This window comes from Marmota flaviventris, chromosome 8 (assembly GCF_047511675.1).
Source record: "Marmota flaviventris isolate mMarFla1 chromosome 8, mMarFla1.hap1, whole genome shotgun sequence".
Classification (NCBI taxonomy): Eukaryota; Metazoa; Chordata; class Mammalia; order Rodentia; family Sciuridae; genus Marmota; species Marmota flaviventris.
The window spans coordinates 83,596,249-83,602,248 of NC_092505.1; positions in this window are offsets into that span (position 1 = coordinate 83,596,249).

A 6,000-nucleotide genomic window follows, 5' to 3' on the forward strand; every position below is an offset into this window, starting at 1 on the left:
GTCCCAGCAGTACCAGGATACAACAGCACAAGGAGAACAGAGGGGAGGCACAGAAAGGGCACAACTGAGGGGCCTGGAATCAAGGGACAGGGACACAGACAGAGTCCTGGAGAAGGGCAGCCAGGGGCTCAAGCAAGGAGCCAGGTCCAGGAATGGAGAGCCAAGTGCCAGGGCCCTGGAAGGCCTGGGGAGAGAGGGAGAGAAGAGAGGGGAGCAGGTTGCCCAGGGAGAGGCAGGCTCAAGGCCCAGGTCCACTGCAGGGTGTCCGGGGTGGGGGAGCAGGGTCCAGCTGAGGGAGATCAAAGGGCCCAGGCAAGGGGCAGGGCTACGTTTTCCCCTAGGGAGCCAGGAGGGCCAAGAGGCCAGGTCCACTCCGCTGGCCCTGTGAGCATCCTGAGAAAGGCATCGGAAAGGGGGCCTGGCAGGGACAGAGTCTCCAGGAGGGCCCAAGGTGGGCACAACGGGTAGGGCATGAGGACGGGTCCTGATGGGATGGGAACCAGGACCCCAGCAAGGAGCTCAGGCTAGGGACCTAGACGAGGGCCCATGCAAGAAGAGAGCAGAGGAGGGCGGGGCCGGGCAAGTGGGCGGCACTAGTGGACTGCAGTGCAGGGAAACCAAGGGGCGCAGGGATGCACCCGAAGCAAGGGAACCACAGTCAATTCCCACGGACACTCTGGGCAACAAGGGGCACGAGAGGCTCAAGCGAGGAGCCAGGCCTGGGAACTGGGGCAGGGGTCTCAGGACAGTGGACAGGGCTAGGGAGGGAAGGCCGGGGATCTGCAAGGGGGAGACAGGCTCCAGGCCCAGGGCCACTGCCAGGTGTCAGGGTTCCAGTTGCAGGACCAAGGGCTCAGGGAGAGCAAGGGGCCCAGGTGAGGGGCAGGGCTCTGTTTCCCATAAGGTGCGCTGGCCCAGAGGAGACTCCTGGGCCAGGGACCTGGCAAAGGGGAACTGGCAAGGGACGGGGCCAGGAGGAGGTGACAGGAGAGCTCAACGTGGGGTCACGGTGAGTACAGACACGGGTGAGAGTCAGACTCCCAACAAGAAGCCCAGGCTAGGTAACCACCCGACCTAGAATGATGAGGGACCCAAGGAGCAGGGAGAGAGTGCAAGGGGAAAGCGGGAAGGGGAGGAAGGAAGGGGTGACGTGAGGCCGAGGAAAGAGTAGGTGGCAGCCGGTGCAAGGGGCACCGAGGAGAGCACGGTAGGGGGCCCAAGCAAGGGGCCCCCATGTCTGAAACTACATGGAACAACGCCATAACATGCCACCAGAAGCCACACAATGCCAGTTGACCACGCAATTGGAGGAACGAGGTCAGCGGGCCAGCTGAGGAGCCAGGCCTGGGGACTGGAGCCCAGAGGTCAGGGTTCGTGAGGGCTGGCTTGGGGTAGGGGCATCACACAAGGCAAGAGGGCAGGGGAGGGAAGGGAGGGGATCCCACAGGCCAAGGTCAGTGCAGCACCCAGGTCCACTGCCAGGTGTCAGGGTTCCTGCAGCCAAGGGGGCCCAGGCGAAGGGCAGGGCTGTGTTTCCCATAGGGAGCCTTCAGGGTGCAGAGGCCAGCCGATTACACTCCTCTGCCCCAGGTGAGTAGATCCTAAGAGAGGAACCAGGACCCAAGGAGGGCCAAAGGAGGGCATTGTGTGGGGAAACCCTGCTCTGGAAGCTGGGGCAGGGTTGTCTGGATAGGTGGGGATCCAGGACCCATTGGAGGAATCCAGGCTAGGGAGAATCAGGGGGAGAAGAGGCTCCAGGCAGTGCCACCATACCACAGCATAAGGGTAACAGAGGGGAGGCACAGGAGGGGACCCATGTGAGGTTGCCAGGAATCAAGGGACAGAGACTGGGTCATGGAGAAGAGCAGCTGGGGGGTGAAGCAAAGATCCAGGCCCAGGCATGGAGAGCCACAAGCCAGGAACCCAGCAGTCCTGGGGATGGGAAGGAGGGGAGAGAGGGGAGTGTGTGGTGCAGGGAGAGGCAGGCTCAAGCCCCAGGTCCACTGCAGGGTACCCGGGGTGGGGGAGCAGGGCCCAGGCTGAGGGAGGCCAAAGGGCTCAGGCAAGGGGCAGGGCTACATTTTCCCCTAGGGAGCCAGAAGGGCCAAGAGACCAGGTCCACTCCCCTGGCCTGGGTGAGTATCCTGGGAAAGGGATGAGGAAAGGTGCCGTAGTCTGGCTGGGCACAAATCACGAGCCACCACACAGCTTGTAGATTCAAACAGCAACTCTTTATTCCCGAACTCACACCAGCCACCTACAATCACGTTCTGGGGAAATCCACGTTCTCTGCCCAAATCCACCTCCACTGGGCTTCTGTCTCCCAAAAAATACTGTCTGAATCCCGTGAGAACTCAAGGGGAACTCAGGCAGCAGGATACACCCTATTCCCAGCAGGAATAACCTTAAACCTGGAACGCCCTAAACCTGGAACGCCCTAAACCCGATTATCCTAAACCGGGAACACCCTAAACCCGGATCCGCCCTGGTCCTTGAGCAAGGTCACCTTAGATGCAATGTCACTGCAAAATGTCCTATTTCCACGAGTCCTTCCACTAAGCAACATGGGGTACGCTGGCAAGGAAATTGTCATACCTACTTGTCTAATGGCTCCCAGCAGAAAGGGGCCCTGAAAGGGACAGGGACAACAGAAGGGCCAAAGGAGGGCACAGCAGGAAGGGCCAGAGGATGGGTGCTAGTGGGGTGAGGGCCAGGACCCCAGTAAAGAGCCCAGGCGAGGGACCTAGAAGAGGGCCCATGCCATGGAAGAGCAGAAGAGGCTGCGGCCAGGCAGGGGGGCAGCACTAGTGGTCTGCAGTGCAGTGAAACCAAGGGGAACAGGGAAGCGGCCCCAAGCAAGGAACCGGCAATCAATACCCAGGGACACCCTGGGCAACAAGGGTCACCAGAGGCTCAAATGAGGAACCAGGCCAAGGAATGGAGAACCAAGGGCGGGTGCTGGGGCAAGGGGCTCAGGACAGTGGACACATGTAGGGCATGATGTAACATGTGGGACATGTTGTGTCAGAAAAGAAGAAAACTAACTTGCTGGCTGCTACCCACTTCCCGCTCTTGGGGCCCACATGGCTAGGGTGGCGCCTGGCGATCAGCCAGAAGGCATTACCGTGGGTTGTGACGAAAAATAGGACCACCTCTAGGATAGGCTCAGAATCCTTCTGCCCTCGTGGACAGCTCGTGTCACCCATTACTGCCTGTAGGATGAGTCTACAGGTGAACTCTCCCCACCCTGCTGACCTTTATCCTGATTGGCTCCTGTACATTATATTAGCTTTGTGTGTGTTTTCTCAATAAACCAGCTCTTCTTTGACTGGTCTCCCTGATGCATCTGATTGTCCTCCAGCGAGTGAGGGATGGGTGCAGGCAGTCAGTCGGCCCTCTCCTTTCTTGGCTTGTCCTGGTTGGGGCATGCTCTCCCCATCTCTACCGCAGGTCAGGAGGGAACAAGGGCTAAAAACCCTGACAGACACGGCTGAGGGGGGAATCTGGGGATCTGGTAGGGGAGAGGCAGGATCCAGGCCTAGAGTCACTGCCAGGTGTCAGGGTTTCGGGTGCAGTACCAAGGGCCCAGGGAGAGCAAGGGGCCAAGGCAGGGCTCTGTTTCCCATAAGGTACCCTTTTCCCAATAAGAATCCAGAACCAATAACCAGGCAAATAGGACCTGGAAAGAGAAGGGGGCCAGGAAGAAGGTGAAACGAGGGCCAGGCTGGGTGAGGGTTGGGATCAGGAATCCAGCAGGAGGGAGGCAGACTTGAGTGCCAGTGCCACTGCCAGGTGTCAGGGTTCTGGGTGCAGGACTAAGGGCCCAGGGAGAGCAAGGTGCCCAGGTGAAGGAGTAGGGCTGTGTTTCCCATATGGAACCCTGGCTCAAATGAGAATCAAGTGCCAGGGACAGTGCCAAGCAGACCTGCCAAGGTTTAAGTGCCAGGAGGACGACGATGGGAGGGCATGGCTTGGGATTGCGAAGGGTGCAGAGAGGGACAAGAACCAGGACTGAAGTACTAGCCCAGGCAAGGGACCCACTCGACAAAAAGAGGATTAGAAACCCAAAGAGCAGGAGACCAGAGCTCCAGGGGAAAGTGCTAGGGGAAGGAGAGAAACGGGCGTTGGTACTGCACCTGGAACCCTGCTAGGATGAGCAGACAGATGTCAGCAAAAGGGCGAGGAGAGGAGTGATCTGGGGTGTTAGAGTCTGTAAACAAGTCAAAATAACACCTGGCATTTTGCCAGGGGAATGTTAGAGTTCGTAAACAAGTCTGGATGGTGCCTGGCAAAATGCCAGAGGGAGTGGTTTGAGAAGTAACAAAAGCGAGCCATTAAGTGTGGAGATTCCTTATTGGTTGACTGATGTATCTAGTTTATGCTAATTAGATAAGCTCTGTGGAATGTATAAATACTGCTCCTGTCCTGCAATAAACGGCTCCTACTCCTGCTGTATCACCGTACACAAGTTATTCGTCACCCCCCTCCACTTATTTTGCCCAGCCACCCGGCCAGCGGCACTAGGGGGCTCAAGGAAAGGGATCCCTGGTCAGACCCAACTCCAAGAGACACCAAGCGAAGCCAGGAAACACCAGGAATGTGTTCAGGAGCTCAGGTGAGTGGCCAGGCCCAGAGATTGGAGCGTGAAGGGTCAGGGTTAGGAGGGCTGGGTTGGGGTAGGGGCAGCATGCAAGGCTAGAGGGCAGGGGAAGGAAGGGTAGGGATTGTTCAGGCCAAGGTCAGCACAAGGACAACGTCCACTGCCACATCTCAGGGCTTGGGCGGCAAAGGAGGCCCATGCGAAGGGCAGGGCTGTTTCCCATAGGGAGCCTTCAGGGTGCAGAGGCCAGCCAATTCCACTCCTCTTCCCCAGGTGAATAGAATCTCAGATAGGGACCCGGACCAAAGGAGGGCACTATGAGAGGATACCTTCAGTTCGGAATTGGGGGCGGGGGTAGTTGGTGGGGAGCCAGAACCTATTTGAGGAGCCCTGGCTAGGGAGAAGCAGGGGGAGGGGAGGGTCCAGGCAATTCCAGGACATCACAGTACTGTTGTAGGGATAAACGAGGCAAGGCATAGAAGATAGCAGAAAACAGTTTTATTTGGCTGCAACCAGGCTCAGAGGGCACAGCTTTTGCTGTAATCAATTAATATCCTGAACCCCGAATTCAAGGAGTTTCAGAGTTTTATACACAGCATGTAAGGGGAGGGGCTCAGAAGTTCACAGTCTGCAAAAATTCACATAAAAGCAGCTTTTTCTTTCCCTGTTTGGGAAAGTTAACCCTTCAAGGACAATACCTGAGAAGGGGAGAGCTTCTTCTCCACTTTCTTTCCTCCCCCTGCCATTTGTTAACATGGAGCCCAGTTAGTAAATTATCTTAAAAATTTAGACATCTCTGTGAATCCACAGCTCAAGGCCAGACGTTGTTTGCATATTTCTACAAACTACTATACTGGATATGTTTGTGAAAAACTAGTAAGGGGGTGCCCAGCACCTGGAGTGATAGTATCTTCTTGGCCAGTGGCAAACTAAAACAGAGCAATACGAAAATACGAAGTTTATCTAAATTGAACTCTTTTGCAGAGACTCTTTTGCTGACACTTCTAAAATCAGCCATGGTGAAGATTTCTGGAGAAGCCCAGTTAACACTTTTCTGTGGAGATAGGGGTTGCCACTTCAATTCCCCCTTTAATGATGCTCCCCATAATTTAAGCCTTTAAATTTAAGAGCATCATTACCATTATCTTAGCTTAAAGCCTTATACAATGTCACAAACTTAGTTGTTGTCATCCTTTCGATAGTAGCTTCTATAGTGGACCCAATAGTTTTCATGCACAGTGTAACCAAATATGAGAGCAATAAACAGGTTAACAACAAAATATCCACTACACCAGTTAAGCTTTTAAATCTACCAAGAGTTGACAATCATCTCCTAAAAGCGTGTTTGGGACTCAAACTTTAATGCCCTTCTAGGTATGAACTAGCACATATACTAGTTC